We start from the raw sequence: 17,103 nt of genomic DNA, 5'->3' as shown, positions 1-17,103 counted from the left end.
TCAGGGAACTTGTAAATACTTTTTGTTCGTAAAACAGCAGCCTCCTTGTCTAATTCAGTCACGATTGTCAGCAGGTACAAAATACATATTGGAATGCAAGACATTTCAACTTCCTCAGGGCGTATAGGCTCAATAGACAACAAAATTACAATCACCTCAGTGCCAATGCAATTTTCTCATTGTCAAACCGAGATGGAATGGACTAACCCATAAAGGTCTCAGCAATGTAGGCAGGGATGCATGCTTTGCTAGCGACATTTAAAAACTAGTCTTTACCTCAGTTTGTGACTGGGGATCCCTGAACGAGGTTACTTTCATGGTACTGCCTCCACTGTGACACTCTCCGCTGCTGGGGGGCAAGTGCGTATGTCGGAGGGGCCTGGGAGACAATATAGGCCCAACAACAGGGCTGGGGAGAGAGCTTGGGTCAAGTAGTTAGGGATGGAGTACATGGGTATGATTCCTGGGGAAGAGAGTGGGTCTGAGGCCAACAGAATGACCTCGCTCCTGATCGCTTTTGAGCACATTTCTGCGCAGAATGGTGACGTAGAGTCATGGAAATCTACAGCAGAGGAAATGGTCTTTCAGGCCAATTGGTCTGAGCCAGTCATAAACAACCACCCAACTATTCAAATCCCATTTTGCAAGCCATAGCCTTGCATGCCTTGGCATCTCAAGTGCACATCTAAATACTACTTAAATAATATGAGGGTTTCTGCCCCTACTACCCTTGCAGGCAGTGAGTTCCAGATTCCTACTTTCATGGGTGGAAAATATTTTCCATCACCTCCCCTCTAAACCTCCTGCCCTTTAGCTTAAATCGATGAACCCCTGACCAATGATCCCTCCAGCAAGGGGGAAGCTCCTTTCTCTCTACTCTGTCTATGCCCCTTGTAAATGGATACGTGTCAACTACGCCTCCCCAGCCCCCCTCAGTCTCCTCAACTCCAAGGGAAGCAATCCCAGTCTGTCCAATCTCTCCATAACTAAAGTGTCCTGAAGAAGGGTCACTGGACCCAAAACAATAACCCTATTTCTCTCCACAGAGACTGCCAGACCTGCTGAATTTCTCCGAGCAAATTCTGTCCTTAGTTCTGTTTGTGTTCCCATCCCTAGAACCAATGTGACTTCCACAGTCACTTACTGGTTACTGTGGCCTATTTTAATTCACACTTTTGCATGTCTTCAGAAGGGCCATCAATCTAGAGGTGCCACCTCTCTCTCTCTCCCCCTAACCCCCGAATGTACAGCTTGGCAGCTCTTAACATCAGCAGCCCACAGCTCTGAATGCTGGAGGTCCCAACCTGGGAGCGCTGAGAAATTGCCTATTGGACCTCAGCCCAATCAGCATTAGGAGCACACTCACCATCCTTACTGGGCAGCGAGCATACTGTCATAGAGATATACAGCACGGAAACAGACCCTTCGGTCCAACTCGTCCATGCTGACCAGATATCCTAAATTAACCTAGTCCCATTTGCCAGCATTTGGCCCATATCACTCTAAACTCGTCCTATTCATGTTTAATTTAAATGTTGTAATTGTACTGGCCTCCACCACTTCCTCTGGCAGCTTGTTCCTTGCACGCACCGCCCTCTGCGTGAAAAGTTGCCCCTCAGGTCCCTTTTAAACCTTTCTCCTCTCACCTTAAACCTATTCCCTCTGGTTTTGGACTCTCCTACCCTGGGTAAAAGACCTTGACTATTCACCCTATCCATGCCCCTCATAATTTTATAAACTTCTATAAGGTCACCCCTCAGCCTCTGTTGCTCCAGGGAAAATAGCCCTGGCCTATGCAGCCTTTCCCTATAGCTCAAACCCTCCGAAACCTGCAACATTCTTGTAAATCTCTTCGGTACCCTTTCAAGTTTAAAACATCCTTCCTATAGCAGGATGAACAGAATTGAAGGCAGTATCCTAAGAGTGGCCTAGCCGATGTCCTGTATGACTTCCCAACTCCTATACTCAATGCACTGACCAATAAAGGCAAGCATACCATGTCTTCTTATGTTTCACCAGCCTGCTGAGCTGAGGGGACAGGTATTGATGCAACAACATTGACACAGAAATGCATCCAACCTCAGGACGCCAACATCAGATTAAAAATCCAGGCCTTCATTACAACTCTCACTGTGTTCTGCTTTCCCACTGCACCAACAGCTAGACACTTAGTTGTGGTTGGTTGGCTCGCCGAGCTGGTTCGTTGTTTTTCCGCAGACGTTTCATTACCCTGCTGGGTAACATCATCAGTGCAGCCTCCGATGAAGCGCCGTTGTGTTTTCCCGCCTGTTATTTCAACTCTGGAGTCCGTTGAGCTGGATTACCTCACTTCCGGTTTTCCTTCGCGGTGGAGTGTATGTGGGGTCTAGCTCTATGTGTTTGTTGATGGCTTTCTTCGTGGAGTACCAGGCTTCCAGGAGTTCCCGCGCTTGTCTCTGCTTTACTTGTCGCAGGATCTTGGTGTTGTCCCAGTCGAATTGGTGGTTCTCCTTATCCATGTGGATAGAGATGAGTGTGTATTGGCCGTGTCTTTTTGTTGCCAATTGATGTTCGTGTACTCTTGTGATTAATTTCCTTCCTGTTTGTCCGATGTAGTGTTTGTCACAGTCTCTGCAGGGAATCTTGTATATGACAATGGTCCTGTCCATAGTGGGTAAGGGTCTTTGCTTCGGGTGAGCAGTTGTCGTAGGGTTGAGACAACAAGGTGCAGGGCTGGATGAACACAGCAGGCCAAGCAGCATCATAGGAGCAGAGAGGCTGACGTTTCGGTTTCTGATGAAGGGTCTAGGCCCGAAACATCAGCCTCTCTGCTCCTATGATGCTGCTTGACCTGCTGTGTTCATGCAGCCCTGCACCTTGTTGTCTCGGATTCTCCAGCATCTGCAGTTCCTACTATCTCTGTCGTAGGGTTGAGGTGGGTTTGTGTGCTACTCTGATGCCCAGTGGTCGTAGGAGTCTTGTGGTCAGTTCAGATGTGTTCCTGATGTAAGGTAGCGTGGTGAGTGTGTTGGGGCGTGTAGTATCTTCCTGGATAGGCATCTTCTGACCCAGTTTTTCGGGAGTCCATTGTCCTTGAACACCTGGAAGAGGTGCTCTTCTTCTCGGAGTAGCTCTGTGTTGCTGCAGTGTGTTGTTGCCTGTTTAAATAATGTTCGCACGCAACTTGGTTTGTGTGTGTTGGGGTGGTTGCTGTTTAAATTCAGTACTTGGTCAGTGTGCGTGTGGCTTTCCTGTGTGCCTTTGTTAGGAATTCCCCATTGGTCCTGCATTAGGCCTGGTTCTCCACTAATAAAGCCATCAACAAACATAGAGCTCGACCCCATATACACTTCACTGCGAAGGAAAACCGGAAGTGAGGTAATCCAGCTCAACGGACTCCAGAGTTCGAATAACAGACGGGAAAACACAACGGCGCTTCATCGGAAGCTGCACTGATGATGTTACCTGGCAGGGTAATGAAACATCTACAGAACAATGAACCAGCTCGGCGAGCGAACCAACCACAACATCCACAACCCGAGCTACAAAACTGCTCTAAAATCTTAGAGACACTTAGTTTCTGCTATTTCCAGCAGCCACTCTGCACAACTAGTTGAAAGGTCTTTTTGTTGCTGAGGCATGGAAATTTATCCACTCATTTGACACTAGCCAAGGTGACTAGCTGAAAAGTCAATGGCCAAAAAAGTGGACTTTTCAGGTGATTTAAATAAGGAAAAAACGAGCTGATTCAGATGGTAATGTCACTGGGCCAGTAATCCAAAACCCCTGATAAATGTTTCTGGGGACGTGGGCTCAAATCCCATCCCGGCAGACGGTAAAATTTAAATTCCCTTGGGGTAAGGTCTCTCACCCTCCATCAGATGGGGAGATTGCACCGTGTATGGTCATGGGCTGTGCTCTCTTGTGGTACAACATTGCCCTCTGCTGTTCCCAGCCAACATATTCATGGTCATAGGTGAGGGCTGCGTGCTCAAAACCATGAAAGCCCAGACCAACTGAATGAGCAATAGAGATAACAAGGTGTAGAGCTGGATGAACACAGCAGGCCAAGCAGCATCAGAGGAGCAGGAAGGCTGATGTTTCGGGCCTAGACCCTTCTTCAGAAATGGGCCTGTTTGGGTGCCTAAGTAAAAAGTTGTCATTTGTAAATAACCTGATGTGCTCTAATTTGTTTCATTGCTGATGCAGTGCGCATTCTGAAAGCCCATTTCTGCATTGATACTGCCCCTGGTTGGTTTCCTTGGACTGTTAGGGCCAATCATACCACGGTGGGGGGGAGGTGGGGGGTCGGGGGCAGGGGGTGGGTATTTGGGAGGCTGCTATTTGGGCTTTTCTGTGCCCAGTCATCAAATCCCCAAGCTGTCTCAATCGCCACAACTTCCCATTCCCGCTGTCTATGCCTACTTTCACCGAATTTCCATCCTGGATGTGAGTAGAAGGCTCACCCTTTGCCAACCGTTGCACCAACTGGGCATTTAATGGCTGTGAGGCAGCTAGGTGGAACCATCAGGGGGACGCAACCCTCATCGTCTCTCCGGGAGGTGAAGCAGGAAGCCCGGCTCTCTGAAAAATCCTACTCCACAGTCTGTGCGCAGCTCCGCGTTTGCTGTGAAAGTTTGTTCCTCCATAATTTTGTAGTCCCGAGTAGTCCTGACTCTAAAATGTTCATCCTCCTCTTCAGATCTCTCAGTGGCCTGGTCCCTCCCTCACTTTGTCACCCCCTCCAGCCCCACAGCTCTCTGAGATATCCGTGCTCCTCTTTCTCGGTCTCTCGTGCACGATGGAGAGTAGGCTGATGGGGCGGTAAATGGCCAGGTTGGATTTGTCCTGCTTTTTGTGTACAGGAAAGGGAACCAGGGAGAGAGTAGGGGGCAATCTGTGCTTGGAGCCAGAGCACATTTTTAGGGAGTTAAACGGATACAACACATCTGTCTCCACTTTGGAGTAGGGAGGCGTAGGAATGAGGGACTGTGAGATTTTTCAGCAGTTTGGCAGAGAAGATGAGAAGGTATTGGAGGCTTTGCCGGGCTAAACAGTGGACAAATTCCCAAGGTCTGGATGAGTTGTATCCCAGGCTGCTGTGAGGGACAAGGAAGGAAATTATTGGTGCTCTGTCTCAAACTTTTTTTAATTCCTCTCTGGCTACGGGGGGAGGTGTCAGAGAACTGGAGGACAGCTAATGTGGTTCCATTTTTCAAGAAGGGAGGTAGAGATAAATGAGGGAACTACAGAGCAGCGAGTCTCACATCAGTGTTTGGAAAGCTATTTGAGAAAACTCTGAAGGAAAGAGTTGATCTTCGCTCGGGGAGGTAAGGTGTGACCAGCAATAGTCAGCATGACTTTGTCAGAGGGAGGTCATGGCTAACACATTTGATTGTATTTTTTGAGGAGGTGACCATGGGTGTAGACGAAGGCCTTTCAGCAAGGCCTTTGACAAACTCTCACATGGGAATCTGATAAAGAAGGTAAAAGTTGGAGTTAAAAACAAGGACAAAAACAAAGTTGCTGGAAAAGCACAGCAGGTCTGGCAGCATCTGTGAGGGAGAAAACAGAGTTAACGTTTTGGGTCCGGTGACCCTTCCTCAGAACTGTTTTCTCCTTCACAGGTGCTGCCAGACCTGCTGAGCTTTTCCAGCAACTTTGTTTTAGTTCCTGATTTACAGCATTCGCAGTTCTTTTGGTTTTTAAAAGTTGGAGCTGTTGGTTCACTGAGCTGATTGGTTTCCATGCAAACATTTCATCTCCCTTCTAGGCGATATCATCAGTGCTGTGTAGCCTCTGTTGAAGTGCTGTTGTCCTTCTATATTACAGTGTATTGAAAGTTTCAATTAAGTTTCAATACACTCTGACAAGGAACGACATCAATTTGACTGAAGCAAAGTAACAGTACTAGGATAAGTGAGACAAAGACAGCACGAGAATTCCTGAAGGCCTGGTTTTCAACCACTGATGCAATTAACAAACATGTTGAAACAGGCCCCCACCTACATACCATCTGGTACAAAACCGGAATCAAATCTGCCCACCGTGACAGACCGGACCATATAAATTCAGAGTGGGACAGAACGACAGCACTTCGGCAGAAGCTACACAGCACTGATGATGTCACCTAGAAAGGAGACAAAATGTTTGCAGGAAAACCAGTGGGCTCGGTGAACCAACCAGCAACTCCAACCACAACCCGAGCTACAGGTCTTCGTTTAAACATTAAAGAAGGTAAAAGTACATGTACTCCACATTTACTTGGAAAGTTGGATCCAAAATTGGGTTGTTGGCAGGAGGCAGACGGTATGGTAGAAGTCTGAAGAAGCGTCCCGACACAAAACAAGATGATGAGGGGCATAGAACATAGAACATAGAACATTACAGCGCAGTACAGGCCCTTCGGCCCTCGATGTTGCGCCGACCTGTGAAACCAATCTGAAGCCCATCTAACCTAAACTATTCCATTATCATCCATATGTTTATCCAATGACCATTTAAATGCCCTTAAAGTTGGCGAGTCTACTACTTTTGCAGGCAGGGCATTCCACGCCCTTACTACTCTCTGAGTAAAGAACCTACCTCTGACATCTGTCCTATATCTATCACCCCTCAATTTAAAGCTATGTCCCCTCGTGCTAGCCATCAACATCCAAGGAAAAAGGCTCCCACTGTCCACCCTATCTAATCCTCTGATCATCTTGTATGTCTCTATCAAGTCACCTCTTAACCTTCTTCTCTCTAACGAAAACAGCCTCAAGACCCTCAGCCTTTCCTCATAAGACCTTCCCTCCATACCAGGCAACATCCTGGTAAATCTCCTCTGCACCCTTTCCAATGCTTCCACATCCTTCCTATAATGCGGTGACCAGAACTGTACGCAATACTCCAAGTGCGGCCGCACCAGAGTTTTGTACAGCTGCAACATGACCTCGTGCTTCCGAAACTCAATCCCTCTACCAATAAAACCTAACATACTGTACGCGTTCTAAACAACGCTATCAACCTGGGTGGCATCTTTCAGTGATCTATGCACATGGACACCGAGATCTTTCTGCTCATCCACACTACCAAGAATCTTACCATTAGCCCAGTACTCTGTATTCCTGTTACTCCTTCCAAAAGGTAGAGTGGACAGTAAGAGACTTTTTCCCAGGGCGGAAATGACTATTACGAGGGGGCGTAATTTTAAGGTGATTGGAGGAAGGTATAGGGGAGATGTCAGAGATAGATTCTTCACACAGAGAGTGGTTGGCATGTGGAATGCGCTGCCAGCAGTGGTAGTGGAATCAGATACTTTAGAGACTTTTAAGCGACTCTTGGATAGACCCATGGAGGATAGTAAAATGTAGGGTATGCAGGGTAGATTGATCTTAGGATAATAAGTTGGCACAACATCATGGGCCGAAGGGCCTGTACTGTGCTGGACTGTTCTATGTTCTATGTTCTATGAAACGTCAACTTTCCTGCTCCTCTGACGATGCCTGGCCTGCTGTGTTCCTCCAGCTCCACACTGTGTTATCTCTGACTCCAGCATCGGCAGTTCTTGCTATCTCATGGTAGAAGGCTGTTTGTGTGACTGGAGACCACTGTTCAGTGGCGTTCCACAGAGGTTATTGCTGGGTCAACCTTCATTTCAAGTAATTACTGTCTCTAGGATGCATTCTTCAGCCTGCAGGGCACTGAGCTCAACAGTTCCAGTACAGCTACAATACTGACTTATATCTTCTGCCTGACGGAAGAGATTATAACCGGGGTGGTTGGGGTCTTTGATGTTGTTGGCTGCCTTTCCAAGGTAGAGAGAAGTGTAAATGGAGTCAATTGATGGAAAGTTGGCTTGCATAATGGACTGGGTTGTATTCACAACTTTCTGTGGTTTCTTACGGTCCTGGGCAGAGCAGTTGCCATACTGCCATTTCGATGCCCAATGTAAATTCAGCAAACATTGTGCGGTGATTTTTTAAAAAATAAATCACTGTTATCAGAAAGAGTTAACTCTGCTGGCTGTTTTCAAGGGGCCTGAGAAACTTTGCATACAATCCCAAAATACTTTTCATCTATCCCTTCCTTTTATCATTCTTCTCTCTAAAACCAATGTTTAAATTTTGATGTTAACTACTTGACCAGATTATAGAGAAACAGTCAGTAAACATGTGTGTTTGATTTGGCTTTTTTTTAAACTCTGAAACAAAGTGCTTTGAAACATTCAAGCTGGAGTTCTGTTAAACATTTTCAAAATTTCAGGCTTATCTTTATATCTTGAGAAACAAGTCTTTTCACAGCTGTACAAGTACATATTAATTCATACTGAAGACATGTCTCACCCAAAAACTTCAATTTTTTTCCATGCATAGAAGTTCACAATATTTTTGATCAATTCCCTAATTTTTCACAATTTTTTTCAACCTTCTTCCTCAAACTGATTTTATTTGGATGTCTATTGGTTATAAATGACACCCTGCATTAACAATGGCTAGTCAGTGTTCCAAAAGTGTATTCTTTCCACTCGTCTGAGTACAGCTTCAGGGCTTAGATAAGTATCATGGGTGTTGGAGTTTAACTTGACTAACGTTAATTTCTGACCGCCTTTAGTTATCAATGGTGCAGTCTACTTGTCAAACCCCCACCAGCCTCTTCAAAACAGCTGGAGGATCGAACCAAAATATTGCGCCAGTACAGTAGTTATAATTGCACACTTTAATTATTCTAATATAGACTTCAATAGTAACACTATAAAGGACAGAGAGGGCAGGACGAGATTGAATAGTTGATTGATTGAGATTGCTAAAAGTAAAAATGGAAATTGTCGAGTTCCTGACCACATTCTTCCAACCCTCCTTCAGTACAAAGGTGTTACCAGACAAATAGAGAACTGCAAATGTTGCACTATTGTTCAAAGGTCTAAGGATAATCTAGCAACTGCAGGCTAGTCAATCTAACCTTCAGAAATTAAAATTGTTAGTCACTCAAAGAAGTGTGGATTTATAAGGAAAGCCAACATATACTTGTGTAGTGGAGAGATAGTAGGAACTGCCGATGCTGGAGAATCTGAGATAACAAGGTGTATAGCTGGATGAACGCAGCAGGCCAAGCAGCATCAGAGGAGCAGGAAAGCTGATATTTGGGATGAAGGCGAGGTGGATCTCATTGACTATGAGATCCATGATTGTTAACCTGGGCCAATCAGGGAGCCCTGGCTGACAGATATAAGCAGGAGATTCAGAGAGTCTCCACATTCTAGGGACTTACTCTGAGCAAACTGTTCAGACTCCATGTACTGGGCATGTGCAAATAAAGGGTGACTCAGTGACGGGATACCAGCCTCTGTGGAGTTATTTCAACTTGTTAAAGGCAATGTATGTTTAACAAAATTGATTGTGAGCTTTTGATGAGAGAGTGGAGAGTGTGGGGAGGGGGGTGGGGATCAGGATGATACAGTTTATGTGTAAAACTTCCAAAAGGCATTTATCAAAACTTCCACATAACAGGCTTGTGAGCAAATTTGTACAATGGCAACATGGGTAAGAAGTTAGCTGAGAGACAAGAAACAGGCATCGGTCGACGATTTATAAATTGGAAGAAGTTACACAGTGAGGTTCCTCAAAGGTCACAGCCAGGACCACTACATTTCTTGAAATACATTAATGCTCTAAATTTGGACACACGAGGCGCAACTTCCAAAGTGAGTAGATGACACAAAACCTGGAGGTGCTTTGAATTGTGAAGTAGACTGTGCAGACTTCACGTGGATGCAGGCAGGTCTGCGAAATGAGCAAGCATTTCTCAAATGAAATTTAACGCAGAGAAGTATGAAATGATCCATTTGGGGAGGCGATGGCCTAGTGGTATTATCACTGGATTGTTAATCAAAAGACCCAGATAATGTTCTGGGGACCTGGGTTCGAATCCCACCATGGCTGATGGTGGAATTTGAATTCAATATCTAGGATTAAGAGTCTAATGATGACCATGAATCTATTGTCGATTGTTGGGAAAGATCCATCTGGTTCACTAATGTGCTTTAGGGAAGGAAACTGCCATCCTTACCTGGTCTGGCCTATATGTGACTCCAGACCCACAGCAATCTGGTTGACTCTTAACTGCCCTCAGGGCAATTAGGGATGGGCAATAAATGCTGCCTAGCCAGCAATGCCCTCATCCCATGAATGAATAATAAGAATTGGGTAGGAAGAAGATGCAATAGAAATTAAAGTGCACAATTCTTAAGTGTGGGCAGGAATGGAGGTATTTGTGCACAAATCAGTGAAGATAGCAGGTTGTGAAAAGATTTTGAAAGGATTTTAGGTATCATAATTGGAGCCAGGGAGTACAAAATCAGGGAGTGATGATGTACCTTTTTAAAACCTCAGCTGGAAGACAGTATCCAATTCTGGCACCACATGTTTCAAGCATGTGACATTTCCAGGAATCTGTGCATAGGCTGGAGGTTGAATTTCTGTCTTTGAATTCACGGGAAATTTGATACACTTATTCAACATCATAAAGAGCCTGGACAGAGTTACACAGTGAGAAAATGTTTCAGCTGGGGGAGGCGTCAGAAAAGAAGGAAATCAATTTGAGGCAAAATAAAGCGAGGACAAACCATTTTATCAGGCGCTAAAACAGGAGTTGCTGGAAAAGCTCAACAGGTCTGGCAGCATCTGTGAAGTAAAAAAATCAGAGTTAATGTTTCGGGTCCGGTGATCCTTCCTCAGAACTCTAACTGTTTTCTTCACAGATACTGCCAGACCTGCCGAGATTTTAGAGCAAATTCTGCTTTTGTTCCTGATTTACAGCATCCGCAGTTCTTTCAGTTTCCATTTCAACAGGCATATGGTTACAAACCCCGAGACAGACAAAGCAACATCTACATAGGGACACCAGTAACCAGCAGGTTCTTTTCGAAGACACAAACCACCCTGAATTGGAATTATATCACTGTTCCTTCACTGTCACTGGGTCAAAATCCTGGAACTCCCTTTTTACCAGCATTTCTGGGTGCATTTATACCACAAGGACTCTGACAGTTCAAGATGGCAGCTCACCACCACCTACGCCAAGGCGGTTGGGGATGGCCAATAAATAGTGGCCTAGCCAGCGTTGCCCTCAACCTGTGCACAAATTTTAATAAAAACGGTCAATCCAACACTTCAACCATCATCAGCTCAACATATGCCAGTGTCTGCACAAACTTAACAGCCATCTCAAAAGCCATTGAGTTTGAGTGAAATTACGGGATGCTCTGTCTGTCACATCCACTGTGAAAGGTGAGTGACAGAGATAAGTAGCCAAGATGACTCACTTTAATTTGCATCGTAGAAACAGCTTTTACATTATAAAGCCTTTATTTTTCTACAGGAACCGCTGATGTGGCAGTTAATCAAATGCCTTCTGGAAATCCAAGTACAATATGCCTACAGGCCTACCGCCCCACCCCTGCCCTCCACCTTTATGCACTATGCGTGTTACTCCTTCAAAGAGCTCAAATAATTTGGTTTTACATGATTTCCCTTTAAAAGAGCTAAGCCGACTCTCCCCAATTATGTTGAATATTTGTCTAAGTGTCCAGCTACACCTCTTCAACTGTCAATTCTAACACCTCCCGCAAGACAACCATTACGGTACATAACCTATAGTTTCATGTTTTCTGTCTTGCTCCTTTCTCGGATAGAGGAGTTACATTTGCTGCTTTTGACTCTGATGGAACCTTCCTTGAAATTTAGGGAATTTTGAATAATTAACATCAACACATCTACTGCTTCATTTGAGATAACAAGGTGTCGAGCTGAATGAACACAGCAGGCCAAGCAGCCTCAGAGGAGCAGGAAAGCTGACATTTGGGATGAAGGCGAGGTGGATCTCATTGACTATGAGATCCATGATTGTTAAGCTGGGCCAAGTACTCCACAACCTCATCCATAATAATAATAATAATAATCGACTCATAATTTCACTAATCTCCCTTCCATCATTTGATTTACAGCTATTGCTGCGAAGTTGTTTTGTATCCTTGAAGAGAGAAGCAAAACATTTGCTCACTTTTAGAATACTGCATGCAATTCTGGTCTCTCTGCTATAGGAAGGATGTTGTGAAACGTGAAAGGGTTCAGAAAAGATTTACAAGGATGTTGCCAGGATCGGAGGGTTCGAGCTATAGGGAGAGGCTGAGTAGACTGGGGCTATTTTCCCTGGAGTTTCAGAGGCTGAGGGGTGACCTTATAGAGGTTTATAAAATCATGAGGAGCTTGGACAGGGTGAATAGCCAAAGTCCTTTCCCAGGGGTAGGGGAGTCCAAAACTAGAGGGCGTAAGTTTAAAGTAAGAGGGGAAAGATTTAAAAGGGACCTAAGGGATAACTTTTTCACGCAGAGGGTGGTGCATGTGTGGAATGAGATGCCAGAGGAAGCGGTGGAGGCTGGTACAATTATAACATTTAAAAGGCATTTGGATGGGTATATGAATAGGAAGGGTTTAGAGGGATATGGGCCAAATGCTGGCAAATGGGACGAGATTAATGTAGAATATCTGGTTGGCATGGACGAGCTGGACCAAAGGGTCTCTTTCCGTTCCGTACAACTCTATGGCTCTATGACTCTAATGGAATTTTCTTGCAAGCAAGGTCAGGGAGTGGGGTGGGGGGTGGGGGGGTGGTGGTGGTTGGTGGTGTGGGGAGGTGGATCAGGGCTTTTCATTTGGAAACCCAGTAATAACCAGCTTCCTCCATTACAATCAGAACTTTTGGAGGTGTGTTGAGCTGGATTAGAAAATATAACCATTATAACCTGCACCTGTGTTTGGATTTTTAAGTATTTGTTTATGGGATGTGGGCATTGCTGGCTAACCTGGCACTTATTGACCAACCCTAATGGCCCAGAGGACACTTTAGGGTCAACTATAATTTGCTGTGGTTCTGAAGTCACATGTAGGCCAGACTAGGTGAGGACAGTAGATTGCCTTCCCTAAACGACGTTGATGATCAAGCAGCTTTCTCCCCTCCCCCTAGTCTCTTTTTAGTTGAATTCAAATTTTCCCATTTGCCATAATGGCAGTCAAACACATGCACCCAGTGTGTGTACCTGGGGATTAGGACTATTAATCCAGTGATATGGTCATTTTGCCACCACTTCGACTGTTACCAACCAGCTCCAATGGTGCTAAGTAACGTGAAGCTGTTTTCATTGGCTGAGGGACTAATTAGTAGATTTGCAGATGGCGGTGTCGTTGATAGTGAGGGGGATGGTCTGGGATGGAAAATTTAAATTATGAGGAAAAGTTCGATAGGCTTGTTTGTTTTCATTGGAGCTGAGAAGACTGGTGGGCAATCTGAATGAGGTGTACAAGATTATGAGAGGCATGGATAGAGTGGATAAGGAGCAGCCGTTCCCTATCATTGAAAGGTCAGTCACAAGGGGACATGAGGTTCAAGGTGAGGAGCAGGAGGTTTAGAAGGGGATATGTGGAAAAACGTTTTTACCCAGAGGGAGATGATGGTCTGGAATACACTGTATGTGAGGCGAGCTGCATTCAAGGCTACAGGCCAAGTGCTGGTAAATGGGATTAGCTTGAAGGTTTGGTGTTGCTCACGTTTTGGTACGGACTCGATGGGCTGAAGGGCCTCTTTGGCACTGTCGATTCTATGATTTGATGGTCACAGGCTACACTCTGATATTGTTCAGCTGGTAAATTGGGCACAGCAATGGTCGACAGAATGTAATCCTGACAGTGCAAGGTGTCGCATTTTGGGAGGCCGAACACGGGAAAAATTTACACCATGAATGGTAGGTTCCAGGAGAGTACTGAGGAATAAAAGAACCTTGGTGTACAGGTCCGCAGATTCCTGAAGGTGTCAGCACAGGTAGGCAGGGTGGTGAAGATGGCATACAGGATGCTTGCCTTTCATTAGCCAGGGCATAGAACATTGGTGCAAGGAAGTCTCGTTTCAACTTACACAACATTGTTTAGGCCACAGATGGAATAATGTGCGCAGTTCTAGTAACCACACGAGTGGAAGGTTGAGATTGCACTGGAGAGGGTGCACAGGAAGTTCACCAGGATGTTCCCCGGGATGAAAAATCACAGTCATGAGGAGAGACTGAACAGGCTGGGTTTGTTTTTCCTGGAGCAGACGAGGTTGAGGAGGTATACAAAATTATGAGGTGAACAGTTAGGGTAGAATTGTTTGCAAGACCAGAGGACATAAGTTTAAGGTGTAGAGTAAGTGGTTTAGAAGAGACCTTAGAAATAAAACACCCAGAGGGTGGAAGAAGCATAGAACAAGCTGTCTGAGGGGGTGATGGAGGCAGGTATTCTTGCAGGTAGCAGCATCTGGATGAGTACTTAAAATGCAGGACATAGTAGCCTATGGACCAAGTGCAGGAAAATGGGATTAGTGTAGTTTTGTTGGTTGGCATAGACCGAAGAGATCTGTTTCTGTGCTGTAACACTCTATGACTCTACAAATCAAGGATTCAACGTTTCTACATACAAACATTTCTCCACACATATACACGTTTAACATAATTATGTTACACAGCTAGTTGCTGGGATCTTGAATGCATTGTCTGAAAGGGTGGTGTACGCAAATATGATAAGAATTTCTAAAAGGGACTTGAGGGTCAGGCACTTGAGAAAGTACAAACTGTTGGGCAATAGTGAAGGAGCAGGCACATGGCATTACTGGGCAGCTGTTTCTGTGATGTAAGGCATTCAGGACCCTGGAGCAACCTTGTGATGAGGTCACAGGCCTGCACATCATTGGCATAAATATGTGTGGGTGAAGTTAGGAAGCACTAGAAGGCACATTCTGGAAGGAACACAGATGGTGAATGAACTTTTTCTTTACGCATTCACAGGACGAGGGTATCGCTGGCTGGACCAACATTTAATGCCCATCCCTAATTGCCCAGAGGGCAGTCAAGAGTCAATGGCATTGCTGTAGGTCTGGAGTCACAAGTAGGCCAGACCTGGTGAGGATGGCAGTTTCCTTCCCTAAAGGACATGAGTGAACCGGATGGGTTTTCCCCCAACAATCGGTAATAATTCAGACACTAATTCCAGATATTTATTGAATTCAAATTCCACCATCTGGCATGGTAGGATTCAAACCCAGGTTCCCAGAACATTATCTGGACTGAAAATCCAGCAATAATACCAACAGGCTTTCACCTCCCCTGGACATAAACACACAAAGAAGATAAGTTCCTCCTAACTTAAAGTAACTATAAGATCAGAGTTGGTAGATGAATGATGACCTTGTTTAGTAGTATTCAGCATTCATGTAAAATAAATAGTTTACTTTGAAGAATAAGTCTAGAGACTTCGAGAAGAACCTTCTATAAAGAACCCAAACTCATCATGCGACATACAACCACACACCAGAAGAGGTTAATATGAAAAGCCAAATTATCTCTGTTTAATTCTCACTCCAAATGATGAGTCTCCAGGCAGCGAAGTGCCTGAAGCGAGCCAGAGAAGCAGAATAAATTTTCCTTTTATTTGTAATTCCCTCAGCCCGTGCTAGTAATGCTGCAGAATCAATTACAAAGTCTTCCAAACCACTGAGTCTAATCAATTCATGCCAAATGTTATGCTCCACCCAAGCCTCTTGCTCAGTTCTCTATCAGGTTCTTATCTAAAGTTCCCGTAATTACAGCAGTACTGCTTATCACAACCATATCCTCTGATAGCAAATTCCATATTCTACACTTAGAACATAGAACATAGAACAGTATAGCACAGTACAGGCCCTTCGGCCCATGATGTTGTGCCGAACTTTTACCCTAATCCTAAGGTCTATCTAACCTCCACCCCCACCTTATACTATCATCCATATGCCTATCTAACAGCCGCTTAAATGCCCCTAATGAGGCTGACTGCACTACCCTCTCCGGTCATGCATTCCACACCCTGATCACTCTCTGAGTAAAGAACCTACCTCTGACGTCTCCCCTATATCTACCTCCACTCACTTTAAAACTTTGCCCCCTCATAACAGCTACCTCCACCCTCGGAAAAAGTCTCTGGCTGTCTACTCTATCTATACCTCTAATCCTTTTATACACCTCTATCAAGCCACCTCTCATCCTTCGTCGTTCTAAAGAGAAAAGCCCTAGCTCTCTCAACCTTTCCTCGTAAGACCTTCCCTCCATTCCAGGCAACGTAATTTCCGGGATTATCCCTCCTCCCTTTTTTGAACAAGGGAATGACGTTTGCCACTCTCCAATCTTCCGGCACTATACCCGTGGACAGTGAGGATGAAAAGATCATCGCCAAAGGCCCTGTGATCTCTTCCCTCACTTTCCATAGAATCCTTGGTTAAATCCCATCAGGCCCGGGGGACTTATCTATCTTCAAGTTCCTCAAAATCATAGTACATCTTCCTTACTGACATTGACCTCCTCTAGCCTATCAGCCTGTTTCACACTGTCCTCCTCTACAACTAGGTCCCTCTCAGTTGTGAATACCAAAGAAAAGTATTCATTAAGGACCTCTCCTATCTCTTTAGGCTCCATGCACAAATTCCCTTTACAATCCTTGATTGGCCCTACCCTTACAACTGGTAAACACATAGAATCCATACAGTGTGGAAGCAGGCCATTCAGCCCATTACATCCACACCGCCCCTCCAAAGAGCATCCCACCCAGACCTATTCCCTTACCCTATTACCCTGCATTTCCTGTGGCTAACCCACCGAGCCTGTGCATCCCTGGGCACTATAGCACGGACAATCCACCTAAACTGCACATCTATGAACTGTGGGAGTAAACTAGAGCATCCAGAGGACACCCACACAGACATGGGGAGAATGTGCAAACTCCACACAGTCACCTAAAGGTGGAATCAAACCCAGGGCCCTAATACTTTGAGGCAGCCATGCTAACCACTGAGCCACCGTGCCACCCATATCTCCTGAATTCTTTACTAATCTGTTTAGTGACTGTCTTATTCTTAAATAACCGTATATTCTTGGAATGGTTAGATCACAAAAGGAGGCTTCATCAACCCTCTCTGATACCTCACCAAAAATACTGAAGCAACTTAGTTCATTGTGATAACAAGCTGTAGAGCTGGATGAACACAGCAGGCCAAACAACATCAGAGGAGCAGGAAAGCTGACGTTTC

General features: G+C 45.1%; 1 long non-coding RNA gene across 1 annotated transcript in view; it reads right to left on the bottom strand.

Moving 5' to 3' along the window:
- LOC125483129 overlaps nucleotides 1–7,111 on the bottom strand; it is a 68,112-nt gene extending 61,001 nt beyond the window's left edge. The window contains exon 1 of the long non-coding RNA XR_007262097.1: nucleotides 7,066–7,111. This is a non-coding gene — a long non-coding RNA (uncharacterized LOC125483129). The remainder of the gene's footprint in view (nucleotides 1–7,065) is intronic.
- Between the last annotated feature and the right edge of the window lie 9,992 nt (nucleotides 7,112–17,103).

Source organism: Rhincodon typus, chromosome 5 (assembly GCF_021869965.1).
Source record: "Rhincodon typus isolate 14 chromosome 5, sRhiTyp1.1, whole genome shotgun sequence".
Taxonomy (NCBI): Eukaryota; Metazoa; Chordata; class Chondrichthyes; order Orectolobiformes; family Rhincodontidae; genus Rhincodon; species Rhincodon typus.
The sequence above is the reverse complement of the archived record's forward strand: the minus strand, read 5'-3'. Positions and strand labels throughout refer to the sequence as shown.